At 40.9% G+C, this 16636-nt stretch overlaps 1 non-coding gene and 1 pseudogene across 1 annotated transcript; both read right to left on the bottom strand.

Moving 5' to 3' along the window:
- Positions 1–486: 486 nt before the first annotated feature.
- TRNAK-CUU lies at positions 487–559 on the bottom strand. The gene has a single exon. It is a non-coding gene; the product is annotated as a tRNA-Lys (tRNA).
- Positions 560–5319: 4760 nt separating this feature from the next.
- LOC119273342 lies at positions 5320–9834 on the bottom strand (annotated as a pseudogene).
- Positions 9835–16636: the final 6802 nt, after the last annotated feature.

Below are 16636 nucleotides of genomic sequence, written 5' to 3'. Positions count from 1 at the left end.
GTGTTTTCGCTTCAGATGGTGTGGTGACCGACACCCTGTTGTGCCTGTTGCCATACATAAAATGTAGGCTTAGATCAGTAAGATTCAACCGTAGATCTTTGACAGCAATCCTTTGTACATAACAGAGGATGTAAGCAAGTATGCCCTCCGTCTCATAATATAATTAAGAACATTTTTTAAGCTGGAGGGAGGATGTTATTATTAGAGTATATAGTTCGTGTAATGTAGTATTTTGTTGTACTTATATGATCCTCTCTTTCCCTTCTGAATTTCGAGAAATGGAAATTGATCTCCCTTTTCTTTTGCATTGTTATACATGTAGTCAACAATTCAGCACACATGAAAATGCAGTTTGTCAGCACATAGTAAGTATCCACCCGGAAAAAAACAGCACATAGTAAGTATCAGAAAAGGGCATTTTGTTAGGCAAAAACAGTACATAGTTTATTATAGCAGGCAGAACAAAAAGCAACTAATTACATTAAGCGCCCACCGTGGGGCTCGAACCCACGACCACAAGGTTAAGAGCCTTGCGCTCTACCAACTGAGCTAGACGGGCTTGTTGAAAGGGTCATATCTGAAAGAAAGAAAAGTTATGCCCCTTGGCTCCATCACTATTGGCAAATGTGGGACAATGAAATCTATTTTAGGAACACATTTAACACAGAGACATCTTGGCCCACAACTGGTTATCCCCAACATCCAAAACCTCAAGCATTGCATTTTACAAGTGATGATCAGAATATCACATATTCTAGTAGCTGGTTATCATCAATTCTGTTTTTTAACCAATGCATTTTGATTGTTGTTTCTTCATGAAATTTTGCAGACATGTTGAGTATTCATCAATGTTTGTTCTTAAAAAAATCAGATTTATTTAACTTTTTTTACTATTTTTCTATTTTTTCATGGGGGAGCATATGATCTCCCGAGCAGAAACATCATGCCCATTATTTATGCTTATTATTGCATATTTGAAAAAGTGTGTATGTTGTGTGCAATTTTTATCATTGTTTGTTCTAGAATATCTTTTGTTTTCTTTTTTAAAGGGAACCAATGCCACTAATCCATTCTTCCTTAAAAAACCTTATTATTTTTATTTATTTTACTTTCCATTTCATTTTCTTTCTAACTAGAGAGTAATACCAAATCCATCAATTCATTCTTTCTTAGGAAAACTTCATTATTTTGATTTTGATTTAGATTATTTTATTTCTTGTTTTTTCTGTAAAGGAATAAACCCAATGCCACTAATTCATTCGTTCTCAAGAAACCTCCATTTTGTGTGAAAACCCCACTATTATATGCTTATTTTTGTATATCATAAAAACATTCTACATAAATTATGTGAAAGTTTTTTCAATATTTGTTTCATAATTCTTTAATTCCTTTCTTCTAAAATGGCAATACCAAAGCCACTAATATTTTTTTCTCTTAGAAAAATTAATTATTATGATTTTTTTTGTCTTTATCCCATGTTCTTTCTTCTTAAAGGGTCATATCAGAGCCACTAATTCATTCTTTCTCAGAAAAACTTCATCATTTTGATGATATTTTAGTTTTGATGTCATTTTAGTTCTTCTCTAATGGCGATACCGATGCCACTAATTCTTTCCTTCTTAGGGAACTTTGTTTTTGTGTGAAAATTCCACTATTATATGCTTCTTCTTGCATATTATAAAGAACACAATTTTTGTATAAATTGTGTGTCAATTTGTTTCATTATTTCTTTGCTTTCTGCTAAAAGGGAATAGAAAGCCAGTAATTCAACCTTTCTTAGAAGTTATTATTATTATTACTATTACTATTATTATTATTATTATTATTATTATTATTATTATTATTATTATTATTATTATTATTATTATATTTTAGTTTTTTCGCTTTCATTCTTCTTAAAGGGTAAGCCATATATTCATTCATTCTTAGGAAAACTGATTTTATTTTAGTTTTTATTTCATTTTTCCGTAATGGTATAATACCAATGCCATCAATTCACTCCTTCTTAGGTAACTTCCTTTTTGTGAAAATTACATTATTATATGTTTGTTCATGCATATTATAATAAAAACCAATTTGATGTAAATCGTGTGCAAAATTATGCCATTGTTTGTTTAGATTTTCTTTTCCATTAAGTTTCTTCTTAAAGAGTAATACCAATGCCACCAATTCATTATTCCTTAGAAAACTTTGTTTTTAGTTTTTATTTCATTCTCCTTCTCCCTTAAGGATAATAGCAAGACCACTAGTTCATATTTCTTAGAAAAATTTGTTTCAAATTTTAGAAAAAATATTATATTTTCTTTCTTCTTTAGAGATAATAACAAAGACAGTAATTCATTCTTTCTTAAGAAACGTTTGTTTGCGAAATTTTCATTTATTATATGCTAATACTTGCATATTATAAAAAAGCATAACGTCCGTTTAAATTGAGTGTAAATTTGTCCTTATTTGTTTTTTTATTTTCTTTCTTCTTAAAGGGTAGTACCAATACAGCTAATTCATGTTTTCTTAGAAAACTTCATTATTTTGACTTTTTAGTTTTTCAATTTATTTTTATTTAAGGGTAATATCAATTCCACCAATTCATTATTTATTAGAAGTGTCTTTGTTCATTTTTAAAATTATTTCTTTAAGGTAATACCAACACAGGTTAATAGGTCGTTATTATGCCTCGGCTCAAGAATTGTTGTGAGCTTATGTTGGTTTTGTTAGCTCATTCATGTATGTGGAGTAGGATATGCTTTATTTATGGTGCTGACGGCTTACTCATGTACACAACAGACCATTGGCATGCATCACCATCCATGGTAAAGTAGTTACCCGATTGTCATCTACTCATCTATAATTGTCTCCATTGACCGCCTGGCCTCGCCTGATCTCGGGCTTCCCATTGCCAACTGACGACCAACAGAAACCCCCTGACGCTCGCTGGCATCAACCACTCTCTTGGCGGCTGATTGTTGTAAATGTCCACTCCCCGTCAGTCACAAAGATCTACACGAGATGCATGGTATATAGAGTAGTACAATGCACCCTAGCTAGCTTTTTTCCTTTTTCTTTTTGAGATATCCTATGTGTGACACGTACCCTCTTTGTCTGTGACACATTTGTGTGAAATGAGTTTTTTTAGCACGACACTATCGGAGACGGATAATGTAAAAACATAGCTATAGTAAATTGGGCCTCGCTTACGACATGTGCAGGAGTCGGGCAGGTCATGTTCCGATATCCATATTGGACTCTATGTGCATGTATTTGCTGGACATGCGCGCAACATACTCATGTAGTGGTTCCTTTATGGGCCGGCACATTTAGCGAGCACGCACACGTTGTACAAGGTCCGGTTTGGGGACCCTCTTGGTTTTTTCTTCTTCCTAGTTTACCTAGTTATTTTCTTTTTAATATTTTACTTTTCTTTTATAAGTTTATTTCCAAAATTATTAAACTTTTAGAAAAATTCATGATAGAAGAAAATCAAAATTTTGGAGAAGTGTTTGCATTTTACGAAAACAAATAATTTTAAAGAAATTCAATGTTTTAGAAAATGTGCAAAACTTGAAAATGATAGCATATTTTAGAAAATGTTCAAAACATTCAACAATATGTTTGGATTTTAACATATTTTCACTCTTTTATTATTTTGGAAACTTCTCTAATTTTTTAATTTAAAAAATCACATCTAATTTATCTCTCACAATTCTTTTAGTAGTTTCTGAAAATGTTCACTTTAAAATAAAACAATCTTTGAGGAAAAAGTGTCGGAGTAAATGACCACGGGTAGCCTCATCAGCCTCCCATGGCATTTCAAGACATCGGGGCCGGCTGTGCCCCTCAAGAATCAAAGACCAAAGCACCGCCCTCTTTGCGGCCAGCTGGTCCAAGCGGCCGGCTGCCTAAAGACGGCAAGGCCCAGAAGACGGCCCCGAAGTGGGCCGGCTCTTGGCAAGCGACCTCCAAAGAGGTCGGCTCCTAGCAGGCGGCCCCAATCGCCCTCAAAGTTTGCACCACATTATGACGACGAGACAGGGCGTGGCTACATCGACGCCTGTCATCCCCGAATCCAGGGCCTAGCGTGGCTACAGTGTGGCGTACTGGGCGGACATCCCTCGCCCGGCGCAACACTGTTGTCACGCAGCCCATGACATCACCCATGGCAGAGAAGGCCATGCTCCCTACGAGCCGTCGGCACGGCCCTAGGCGGCGGGCCCTACCTGTCAGTGAGAAGCCAGAAGGCGGCGGGATCCGCCAACCGGCAGATGGGAGGCCGACTCCCAGTAGAGGCCTTCCCCCTTCCCTCAGAGTTCGTGCGCCATTGATCCGAAGAGACGGGGAGTGGCTACAGTGAGCGCCCGCTAGGCGGCGGGTACTGTAGTCACGCTCCCCCGACAAAGCACACATCATCAGCAACATTGCCACAGTAATGAGCAGCTGGCGAGACCCGCGAGCGGCGGGCGCGGCCTGTCGGCTAAGTACGAGGCAGCCGGCGGGACCCACTAGGCGGCGGGCCCCAGCGGTCGGCGAAGAAGCTGGCATCTACATACACTAACAGCAGGGTCCTACACCCGGTCGGATTACCATTGTATCCTTGGGGTAGGCCTATATAAACCCCCCAGGGCACCCATGCAAAGGGTTCAGCCTCACTGGGACCTTGACACACCCACACACGCATATAGAGGAAGTAAGCTAGGGCTAGCCTTGCTCTTCTTCCCCCTCTAGAGAAACAACTCAAGGAGCAAGCTTGTAGCCACCATTGTTGCTTGAGTGATCATGCGGAGATCCTGCAGAGCAGGAGTAGGGGTGTTATCTCCTAGCAGAGCCCCAAATCTGGGTAAGATTCGCCGGCGGGCATGTTTGCGCCTTATCCCGTTTCCTGGCACCGGCGACGTATTATTAGCCCCCTCCATGATAAGTCATCCGTTGGCATATGTCGCATGACACCCTCGACAAAAAGTTTTCCTGTGTTTTTAAGAAACCACAAGAAAACACTAGTTGGATAAAATTCGAATGCCTGGCCACCTTTTTGTGAGTCACTTATGTGCGGTCGCTGATCTGAGTAGCCAAGGGCGGAGCCAGAAAATTTGACCATTGGGTTCACTCCATGACTGGTTGTGAGAACTTACTACTAGTATGTGAAGTGTAAAGTATAATTTTAAAGTATCTTACAACAAAATTATAGCACCCAAAAACAACATAATGAATAGAGATATAGTATTATATATCACACATTGTGTTGCATTAAAAACTGAAGAGTGCAAGACATACCCGTTTCAATAAAATTATAAAATCATTTGTTTACATATTATAAATATAGTAGTATCAGATAACTTTGTAGCTCCACGTGTAGCTTCTCATCTTCCTTGAACACTGAAAAAACGACAAGTTAGTTTGACAAGTTTAGAATAAGTACTAACAAGAGAAATAATATTGTAAAGGGACTCACATTTTAGAGTGTCCCCTTTCGATTTTTCACTGCCTTAAAAATATTAAACACTGCATCATTGGTAATGGTAGAAAAAATATCTTTCTCCACATAGCAGATTAGACAATCACTCATGAATTGATCACCCATTTTGTAGCGTAACTTTTTTTTACAACATTCATAGTTGAAAAGCATCTCTCCACTGATGCGGTGGCAACTGGCAATATCAGTACTAGCTTTAAAAGATGATAAACCAAAGGAAACGTAATATGCTTATTTGTTTCCACCATTAGTTTAGCAAGATCAGCGATGCCATCCAAATTGGCGAACCTTTCATCTGCTCGCACATTGTCAATGTAAGTGCGAAGTTCAGGACCAAGATCATCTTGTTTTCTTGAATCAAAGTCATCTGGATAAAACTCAGCTAGCTTCACTAAGCTATCCAAGTTAAAAGCAGCAAAGGAGTCCTTTGGGTTAAAAGAAGCCATGTGTCCAAGCAATGCAGAATTTACCTCATTGAAGCGGTCATCAAACTCTTGAAGCTGCCAATCAATGACAGAATTAAGACACTCAATTTGGTAATGTTGAAGGTTTGTCTTATTGGTTTTATGCCGTGGTTTGTGCCGATTAACATATTGCTCCTGCATGTTTATGTTCTCAATGTGATGCTCTTCACAGAATGAATGTACCTTCTCAAGAAGTGAGTCCCATCCATTATCCCTTAGTTCTTGCAGCTCATTCCTTGTTGACTTCACACATGAGATGGCATTCAGGATGTCTTGATCCTTCCTTTGTAAAGACTGTGACAAAGTATTTGCATTTCCCAATATATGCAACATCATGTGCAAATAAAAAACAAAATCAAAGGTCTCAAAATATGCTACAAGACCACGTGCCTGGCATTTCTTATCACTTTTGCCTTCTTTCTCAACATATTTCAGAACAGACATAACTGAAAGAGTCCTGTAATGTGAGCCCCAACGTGTGTCCCCGGCTCTTTGAAGAGTTTGTTCTTGATTTAGCCCTGTGCCAGTGCTAATCTGCCCACTACCTATGGCTTTTATTACCTCCTCTCGATGTTTCTCTCTAATCATATCCTTTCTTTTGCAAGAAGCTCCAACCACATTGAATAAAACTGAGATCATGTAAAAAAAATCTGCAATATCGTCATGCTTCTTTGATACTGCCATAATAACCAACTGGAGCTGGTGAGCAAAACAATGCACATAATACGCTGACTTATTCTCTTGCATAATCTTTGCTTTCAAGCCATTAAACTCACCGCGCATATTACTAGCCCCATCATAGCATTGGCCTCTAACCTGCTTTATGCTTAGTCCAATCTCGGTGAATAATTTTTGAAGAGTAGCCTTGAGACAAGTTGCTGATGTTTCCTTCACATGTTCGATTCCAACTAACCGTTCAATGATAAATCCACGCTTGCTAAGATATCTCAAAACAACTGCCATTTGCTCTTTGTCAGACACATCAGCAGCTTCATCAATCAACAAACTAAATACATCACCTCCAATTTCTTCAATAATAGAATTTAAAGTTATCTGCACAAAAGATAATTAACTTATTAGAGAACACTTGTTATTTGCAAGAAAACATAAATAGAGGCAATTAAATTTGATGTTACCTTTGCAAAATAATTTGCAATTTCCTTTTGAATATCTCCACATACCCACTTACAGTTTTTGGAGCATTCTCAAGAACTACCTTCCGTATAGCTTCATTCTGGTTTGCCAAAGTATGTACCAACTCTCGGAAATTTCCCTTATTTTTTGACTCCTCTGATTCATCATGGCCTCGGAAAGCTAAGCCTTGATGCAACAAGTATCTCACTAAATCAATGGAAGCATCAAGCCGGATTCAATTTTTCTTTTTTGTAAGATCAATTTGCTTATCAAAAGCAACATGAATTGACTGATCTTGATTCATCAAAGCATCACATCTTTTTACTGCTACATTATGAAAGCTATTAACATTACCCTTACCCTCATGAGTATCTAGTCTGCTTTTCTTGTTCCAACCGTTCCAGCCATTAATTGCAAATGCATCACTTCCAGCTTGTCCCTCATTGTAATCTCTGAAAAGGTAGCAACACAAACAAAAGGCCCTGTGCACTTTGTCACTATACTCAAGTCAACGATCATAATCATAAAACCAATCTGGATTAAATCTCCGTTGAGTATCACCAATCTCCCTCTGCGGGTAATCAAAATTAGATGGTGGCCTGTAAGGTCCTCTCGTTAAATATCTGCGCCTAATCTCATCTTGCTTTTGTGGATTTCTTGTGTACTCTGAAATTCTTTCCCGATCAGCCGGATCATAAGGCAACTCATCTAAATTAATTTCTGTATGAATAGTAGGCTTCGGGAGACTAGCTGCAGTGAAATTTGATGCACTTAGCCTACGTCTAGTGGGTGACCTTGATGTGCCTCTATCATCATCTCGATCTGGTGACCGAGTTTTCTTCAAAAAATACCGCTCCATAGCCTAGATCAATCAAAGTTCATGGAGAAAAACGAATAAGAAACTAGGGTAAAATAGTCACTGCGTATGGACGTACGGTGTTTTAGGGTAGATAAAACATATAAAAAAGGAGAGGAGATGCGGCTATATAATCTAATTACCTCAAATCTTGGGTTTCAGTATTGGATGTCGATCTGCAGCCGTCTACTTGCCGCGGGCGTGCGGCGGCGGCAGAGGTGTCGAGCGACACGAACATGCGAGATGGGAATTAGAGAAACGATTAGACGAACGTGCCACGTGCGCTTTTCTCGTAAAAAGGATTACGTGACTGACGCACTCATGGTTCTGGTAAAAGGATTATGTGGGCTTTTGCTTTTGGGCCCTTTCCTTTCACGTACGTGAGGTGTGTTGGGGTCAGCCCGATTATTTTATTGGGTCCACATCAGTCAAACATGTATATATACCACGTACGAGCCAATATCCATTGGGTTCAGTTGAACCCAATACGTATACGCTGGCTCCGCCGCTGAGTAGCCGTCGTGCAGTGATGTCGGTCCGCTACTGAAGCAGGCCCTCTCAAGGAAGTTGTTGCTAATGGTTCATAGGCTTTATGTCCCTCTCAACTAACTTTCTTCTTGACCGGATAAGTCCTGCTGCCACTTGCATTTACGATGCTTATTCCGTTTCATAATATAGTGCATACAACAATTCAAACCACACAAACTTTCACCATTGTGCAAAAAACAAATTACATCTAGAATGCCAAGCATGTATCATTAGATTCATTATAAGAATTAATTTCATATTTTACATATTTGATATTATAGATATAAATAGTTTTCTCTATAAAATTGGTCACAGTTTGCAAAGTTTGATTTAAAAAAATCTATAGCACTACATTATGGAACAAAGGCAGTATCTTATTTCTATCCTTTTATTTTTTGCAGGGTTATCTTAATTCTATTCCCTTTGCACACATCATCATGCAGTTCAGTTTGGATAGATGCTTTCTGAAAGCAGTAACTAGATCAATCGATCTATAGCCGGAAAAAAATTGTTTGTTGAATTTGTGCATTTTCCCATTTCATGACTACCCTCATTCCACTGCAGAGCAGCTGCGGCCTATGTTTGACCTTATCTACATACTACATGAAAAAAATCCCTAAAAACAATTACCTGTAAACTAAAAAAGTTGGGATGGGCATACGTACCATCCTCATGAAAAATATCACGGAAAGATTAGGGTCTGGGTGTGTAACCTTGCAAATATAAAAGCTATGCATTAATTGCCTGTCGTGAAGTCTTTGGATGCCCTTCTATGTTCTGCACGCGTATACATGGCCTGCACGTGTATCACCGAATAAAAAACATGTACGGTCAAGCTAGAATCTCAACTTACGCAGTCTATCAGAGTGGCATATAACTAATCTGTCATTACACACAACATCCATGTAGTAGGATATCTCACGATGTACTACTTGTATAGGAAAGTCTTCGCTAATTGCGCTAGCGCGCTGCCAAAGGGGTGCACATCTCGCTGAATCAATATGTAAGCTGCCTGTTTTTTAAATTTATAAGTCGATTTTCTAACTATTGATTGTTTTGTCAAGATTCATGTTTTTTTCTGGAGAAATGATTCAGATCCACTAACCGATTTTCTTAGCTCCCATCCGCCGCTTCGCTTGTTCCACGGGCACCTTGCTCTTATCTAATCTCAACCACAGTGTTACTAGACAAATCTCCACCCCAGACCATCCCCCTCTCCTTTTCACCTCACCTGTGCCCTTGGCCGCCATCGAGCTGCTCATGGAGCCGCCCGACAAGTGAACTTGGCGAGTCTGCTGGTAGTGCTCTAGGCGGAGCTCGTCGCTGCATCGCAACCTCGGGTTGCTGCGAGGTCCGCCCTTAGCACCATGGCTTTTCCCCTCCTTCATCGTGCAAGGCTAGCAGGCCGCGCTGATGCAAGCTGAGCATGGCTGCTGCGAGCGGTAGTGACGCCCACAAATTCCCAACTTGGGGGCGTGGATCTGCGTCAACGAGCCATCCCCGAACATCATCAGTGCCGCCCTGTAGCAGTTCTTACGGCTGGAGCCGCATGTGCCTTCGCTCATCGTTCAGTTTCGCCGCCGTCCTGGAGGAGCGGCGGCGTCGATGGCTCTCGCCTACTCGAGCTCAGATGCGACAACAAAGTTCTTGCAATTTTTGCAACAAAGGTCATGTTATAGAAAATTAGACGCGGCAGGAGATCCTATTGTAATTTATGCAACAAGGGTCTTGTAGCAGAAAATTAGACGCAACTTAAGATGTTATTGCAATTTTTGCAACAAGGATCTTGTTGCAGAAAATTAGACGCGTGAAAGATGTTGTAAAAAATTAGACGCGCCGAGAGATGTTGTTGTAATTTTTGTAAGAGTCTTGTTGTAGAAAATTAAAGAACAAGCGGTTTTGCAACATGAGCCTTGTTGCAGAAAATTGTAGAGGATGAGGTTTCGCAACAAAGGTCTTGTTGCAGGAAATCAGAAAAGACCAGATCTTGCAACATAAAGCATCGTTGTAAGAAATTAGAGAGGAGAATTGAACGGCTCACGAGGCGGCGGATCTTTTTAAAAGATCCACCGGCCGACGCGTAGCAGGCCTTTATTTTTGTTTCATGGTTTCTTAGACTGATTTTTGACTTGCATCTGTTTGGGGTAAATCCATTTATTTTATATTGGGCTGAATTTTTAGTTGTCGCAATTTAGGGTAAGTCTATTTTTCTATCGTCTGAAGTCCATCACATGTTGCCTGTTTTTATGCACTTTTTCTTTTTCTTTTTCTTTTTAGTCGGTTTTCTTCATTATACATGGGCATTTTGGGCATATTGGATTAGTGGAAATGTATACACTCAAGTACAAGTGTGTGAAAATTACACAATTATATGCTTATTCTTTGCATATTAAAAAAATTCACTGCAAAGTTGCGTGCAAGTATTTTTGAAGGTTTTTTATTTTCAGTTCTTTCTTCATAAAAAGTAACGCCAATGCCACTAATTCATTCTTTCATAGAAAACTTAATTCTTTTGATTTTTTAGCTTTTATTTCATTTTTTCCTTCTTTAGGTGTAATACCGATGTCACAGATTATTTCTTTTTAGTGAACCTTATTTCTGAAATTCCACTCTTATAGGGCTATATTTGCATATTATACCAAAAACACAATTTCTGTGTAAATTATGTGCAATTTTTTCATTATTTTGTTTTCATTTTCCTTTTCCTAATGGGCAACGTCAATGTCACTAATTAATTCTTCATTAGAAAACATCATTATTATTATTTAGTTTTTTTCATTTTCTTTCTTCTTTAAACAACAACAACAACAACAACAACAACAATAACAACAACAACAGAGCCTTTAGTCCCAAACAAGTTGGGGTGGGCTAGAGGTGAAACCCATAACATCTCGCAACCAACTCATGGCTCTGACACATAGATAGCAAGCTTCCACGCACCCCTGTCCATAGCTAGCTCTTTGGTGATACTCCAATCCTTGAGGTCTCTCTTAACGGACTCCTCCCATATCAAATTCGGTCTACCCCGCTCTCTCTTAACATTCTCTGCACGCTTTAGTCGTCCGCTATGCAATGAAGCTTCTGGAGGCTTGCGCTGAATATGCCCAAACCATCTCAGACGATGTTGGACAAGCTTCTATTCAATTGGTACTACCCCAACTCTATCTCGTATATCATCATTTCACACTCGATCCTTCCTCAAGTGGCCACACATCCATCTCAACATACGCATCTCCGCCACACCTAACTGTTGAACATGTCGCCTTTTAGTCGGCCAATACTCAGCGCCATACAACATTGCGGGTCGAACCGCCGTCCTGTAGAACTTTTCTTTTAGCTTTTGTGACACTCTCTTGTCAGAGAGAATGCCAGAAGCTTGGCGCCACTACATCCATCCGGCTGTGATTCGATGGTTCACATCTTCATCAATACCCCCATCCTCCTGCACCATTGACCCCAAATACCGAAAGGTGTCCTTCTGGGGTACCACCTGGCCATCAAGGCTAACCTCCTTATCACACCTAGTAGTACTGAAACCGCACATCATGTACTCGGTTTTAGTTCTACTAAGCCTAAACCCTTTCGATTCCAAGGTTTGTCTCCATAACTCTAACTTCCTGTTTACCCCCGTCCGACTATCATCAACTAACACCACATCATCCGCAAAGAGCATACACCATGGGATATCTCCTTGTGTATCCCTTGTGACCTCATCCATCACCAATGCAAAAGATAAGGGCTCAAAGCTGACCCCTGATGCAGTCCTATCTTAATCGGGAAGTCATCAGTGTCGACATCACTTGTTCGAACACTTGTCACAATATTATCATACATGTCCTTGATGAGGGTAATGTAATTTGCTGGGACTTTGTGTTTCTCCAAGACCCACCACAAGACATTCTGCGGTATCTTATCATAGGCCTTCTCCAAGTCAATGAACACCATATGCAAGTCCTTCTTTTGCTCCCTGTATCTCTCCATAAGTTGTCGTACCAAGAAAATGGCTTCCATGGTCGACCTCCCAGGCATGAAACCAAACTGATTTTTGGTCATGCTTGTCATTCTTCGTAAGCGATGCTCAATGACTCTCTCTCCCATAGCTTCATTGTATGGCTCATCGGCTTAAATCCACGGTAATTAGTACAACTCTGAACACCCCTTGTTCTTGAAGATTGGTACTAATATACTCCATCTCCATTCTTCTAGCATCTTGATTGCCCGAAAAATGAGGTTGAAAAGCTTGGTTAGCCATACTATCGCTATGTCCCCGAGACCTTTCCACACCTCAATGGGGATACAATCAGGGCCCATCGCCTTACCTCCTTTCATCCTTTTTATAACTTCCTTGACCTCAGACTCCTGAATTCACCACACAAAACGCATGCTGGTCTCATCAAAGGAGTCGTCCAGTTTAATGGTAGAACTCTCATTCTCCCCATTGAACAACTTGTCGAAGTACTCATGCCATCTGTGCTTAATCTCCTCATCCTTCACCAAGAGTTGGCCTGCTCCATCCTTGATGCATTTGACTTGGCCAATATCCCTTGTTTTCCTCTCTCGGAACTTGGCCATCTTATAGATGTCCCTTTCGCCTTCCTTCGTGCCTTACCGTTGATAGAGGTCCTCATATGCCCGACCCCTTGCTCCACCAACAACTCGCTCTGCGGCCTTCTTCGCCATCTTGTACTTCTCTATATTGTCTACACTCCTATCCAGGTATAGGCGTCTGAAGCAATCTTTCTTCTCTTTAATCGCCTTCTGGACATCATCATTCCACCACCAGGTATCCTTATCACCGCTTCTCCTTCCCCTGGACACTCCAAACTCCTCTGAGGCCACCTTACGAATGCAAGTCGCCATCTTCATCCACACATTGTCCGCATGCCCTCCATCCTCCCAAGGGCCCTCCTTAATGATCCTCTCCTTGAACGCCTGAGCTACCTCCCCCTTGAGCTTCCAGCACTTCGTTCTAGCGACTTTGCCGCGCTTATCCCGCTGGACACGAATCTGAAAGCGGAAGTCAGCAATCACCAGCTTATGCTGGGGTACAACACTCTCTCCAGGTATCACCTTACAGTCTAGGCACGCACGCCTATCTTTGCTTCTCAAGAGGATGAAATCAATCTAGCTAGAGTGTTGGCCACTACTAAAAGTCACCATATGTGATTCTCTCTTTCTAAAGAGCGTGTTAGCTACAATCATGCTGCGGGCTAGAGCAAAGCTTAAGACTTCTTCTCCTTCGTGATTCCTGATGCCAGAACCAAAGCCCCCATGCGCCCCTTCAAAACCTGTGTTAGATGTACCCACATGGCCATTGAGGTCTCCTCCTATGAAGAGCTTCTCACCAATCCATACACTCCTAACCATGTCTTCCAGGCCTTCCCAAAACTCCCTCTTGGTGTTCTCATTGTGGCCTACTTGTGGGGCATACGCGCTGATAACATTGAGAACCAAGTCCTCAACTACCAGCTTGACCAGGATAATCCGGTCCCCATGTCTCTTGACGTCTACCACTCCATACTTAAGGCTCTTGTTGATCAAGATGCCTACGCCATTTCTGTTTGCAACCGTCCCCGTGTACCACAGCTTGAACCGGTATCCTCCACATCCTTCGCCTTCTGCCCTCTCCATTTGGTTTCTTGGACGCAGAGGATATCAACACCTCTCCTCACCGCTGCATCAACTAGCTCCCGAAGCTTCCCTGTCAGAGACATTACGTTACAGCTACCTAAGCGAATCCTCCTAGGCTTGGCTAGCTTCCTTAACCTTTGCACTCGCCGATGTAGCGTGCCACTAAGGATGCGATGACCAAATCCTCGCTCACTTGCCACCGTATCCGGATCAAGATATGGCACGCCACCTAGGAGGTGACGGCCTGGCCCTTGCCCATTTTCCACCACACCCGGGTTCCGATGTGGCGCGTCGCTGAGAGTGTTACGCCCCAACGAAAATCTTTTGGGTTTCATCTTCATACGAGTGGCTGAGTTTTTACGTTGGCTCGCCAAGCCTATCACAACCCTCCTCCTTTACCCGGGCTTGGGACCGGCTATGTTGAGACAACATAGGCGGAGTTTCACTATTATAGGCCACTAATTTATTTCATTTTATAAATCTTTTTTTGCGGAAATTTTACTATTATATGCTTGTTCTTACATATAGGAGAAAAGGAGAATTTTTGTGTAAATTGTGTGCAAACTTTACATTTTTATTATATTTTTCAGTTTGTTTATTCTTGAAGGGTAATACCAATGTCATTAATCATTTTTCCTTATTTTTTTATTTTTTTAGTTTCTATCTCATTTTCTTCCTTCTTTAAGGGCAAAATACCAATGCAACTAATTCATTCCTTCTTAAGAAAGACACATTTTGTAAATATTCACCATCGTATGGTTGTTCTGGCATATTATGAAAAGCCGTAGTTTCTTTGTAAATTTTGTGCCAAGTTTGCATTATTGTTTCATTTTTTTTTCTTAAAGGGTAATACTATTGCCAGTAATTTATTTTTGCCTAGAAGCTTCATTATGTTTTATTTTGTTTTAGTTTTTACTTTATCTTGTTCATATAGAAAATAACACATATTATAGGCCTGCCCATCCCTTCTATTAGCATCCCCACATGAAGATTAATTAAACTCTGACTTCATATATATACACAGACCTCATACCGTAAGTAAGTGCCATTAGATCGATCGATCGAAACTTACACACATAAGATATATCCATGAACTCCAACATTTGTGTGTAGTTTTCGGGATCTGCTCAACACAATATAATACTATAGCTAGCTGGCTTATGCTGTGAGGTGAGAAGGGCGTATGTCCGAAGCATGCACCTCTCAGGTTGATCACCGCCGGCTAGTACATAGGTGCATCCTCTTGTCAAAGAAAAACGGACTAGCTGAAATTCTAAATTCATTATTTCTTAGATTAGAATACTTCGTTTTTTTCTTTATTTTTATTTTTGCTCATTTATATTCAGTTTTGTCTTGTGTCTTGCCTGATACCGGGTCAGTTTGTATTATGTTTCAGACCAAGCACAAGTATTTGATGTGTTTTTTGTTTGTGGTTCCAAAGGGCCGAATGCTCCTCTAAAAACTTAACTTTCCCAAATTGATGCAGGTTGGTTTTGATTATGAGAAACGATTGACTTACCTAAAAAATGTGCAAGTCAATTTTGATTCTGAGAAAAAACAGGTGACGGTGTTAACGCGAAGTTCGGAGGCCAGCGCAAGCGCGTTCAGGACCAGAAGAAACGCCAGTGGCACGACAAGAGGAAGGGTCCAGACTTTGATGAGATCATGAATCGCCACCTTTCCAGTTCATCAAGTGTAGCTTTTTTACAATCTCTACCACCGGTAGAAAGTGCTAAATAAAGGTGCTCATGTCTTCCAGCTAAAAACTACTACCAGGACATACACCTTTCCTTGTACAGGTAGGTAAGCGTCAATGGAAGAAGCAATATGACTCGATTGTTATGTTATGGCTTGATCAGCAGCCGGTGGTGGTGTATGGACATGGAGCCTGCGCTGGTGCGTTTGTGGACTAGCCGTTGGCCGACCGGCGGCAGCAGGAGCACTCCCCACATGTGAGGAGCATCGGACGAGCCATGTTAGTCATCGTCGTGGGATCGGAACGGCATATGTCTGCCTCCTTTCAGACATATCGTCCCTCTCCAGTGACGATGAGGTTGACCAATATGCTTGTGGCGGATCAGATTGATGCGACGGCGCGGTGTGCACTTTGGTAGTGGCGAAGGCGACGTGTATGTTGCGCGTGGTCGGCCTCGCCGGCGTTTCGTATGTGTTGTGGTGCTTTAGACTTAATTATTCAGGTTTTCGCCTGGTCTTTCTTCAATAAACTGAGCAGTGTGGGTCCTTGTACCATGTTTTTCTTTACAATGAATATAACAGCTCTCCTGTTATCGTTCAAAAAGTGATGGGGGGAGATACGTCGTGGTGGCTGGCCATGTCGTCGTAGATAAGGATGGGGGAGATAACCTTCAATGATTAATTTCCTAGCGCCCATGCTGGGAGTGTTAGTGCTGCCCCTCTCTCTACAACGTGCCCTGCCGTATCACTACGTATGATCCCTTCTTCCCTTTGACTCTAACCCCCGGAGCCTGCTCAGATGAATCCTCCTTTTCTTTTTTCTTCATCATTGAGTGGTACATGAAGGTGCATCGTAGAGTATAC

This window comes from Triticum dicoccoides, chromosome 3A (assembly GCF_002162155.2).
Source record: "Triticum dicoccoides isolate Atlit2015 ecotype Zavitan chromosome 3A, WEW_v2.0, whole genome shotgun sequence".
NCBI classification, from domain to species: Eukaryota; Viridiplantae; Streptophyta; class Magnoliopsida; order Poales; family Poaceae; genus Triticum; species Triticum dicoccoides.
Note: the sequence above shows the minus strand (reverse complement) of the source record. Positions and strands in the feature narration are given on the sequence as shown.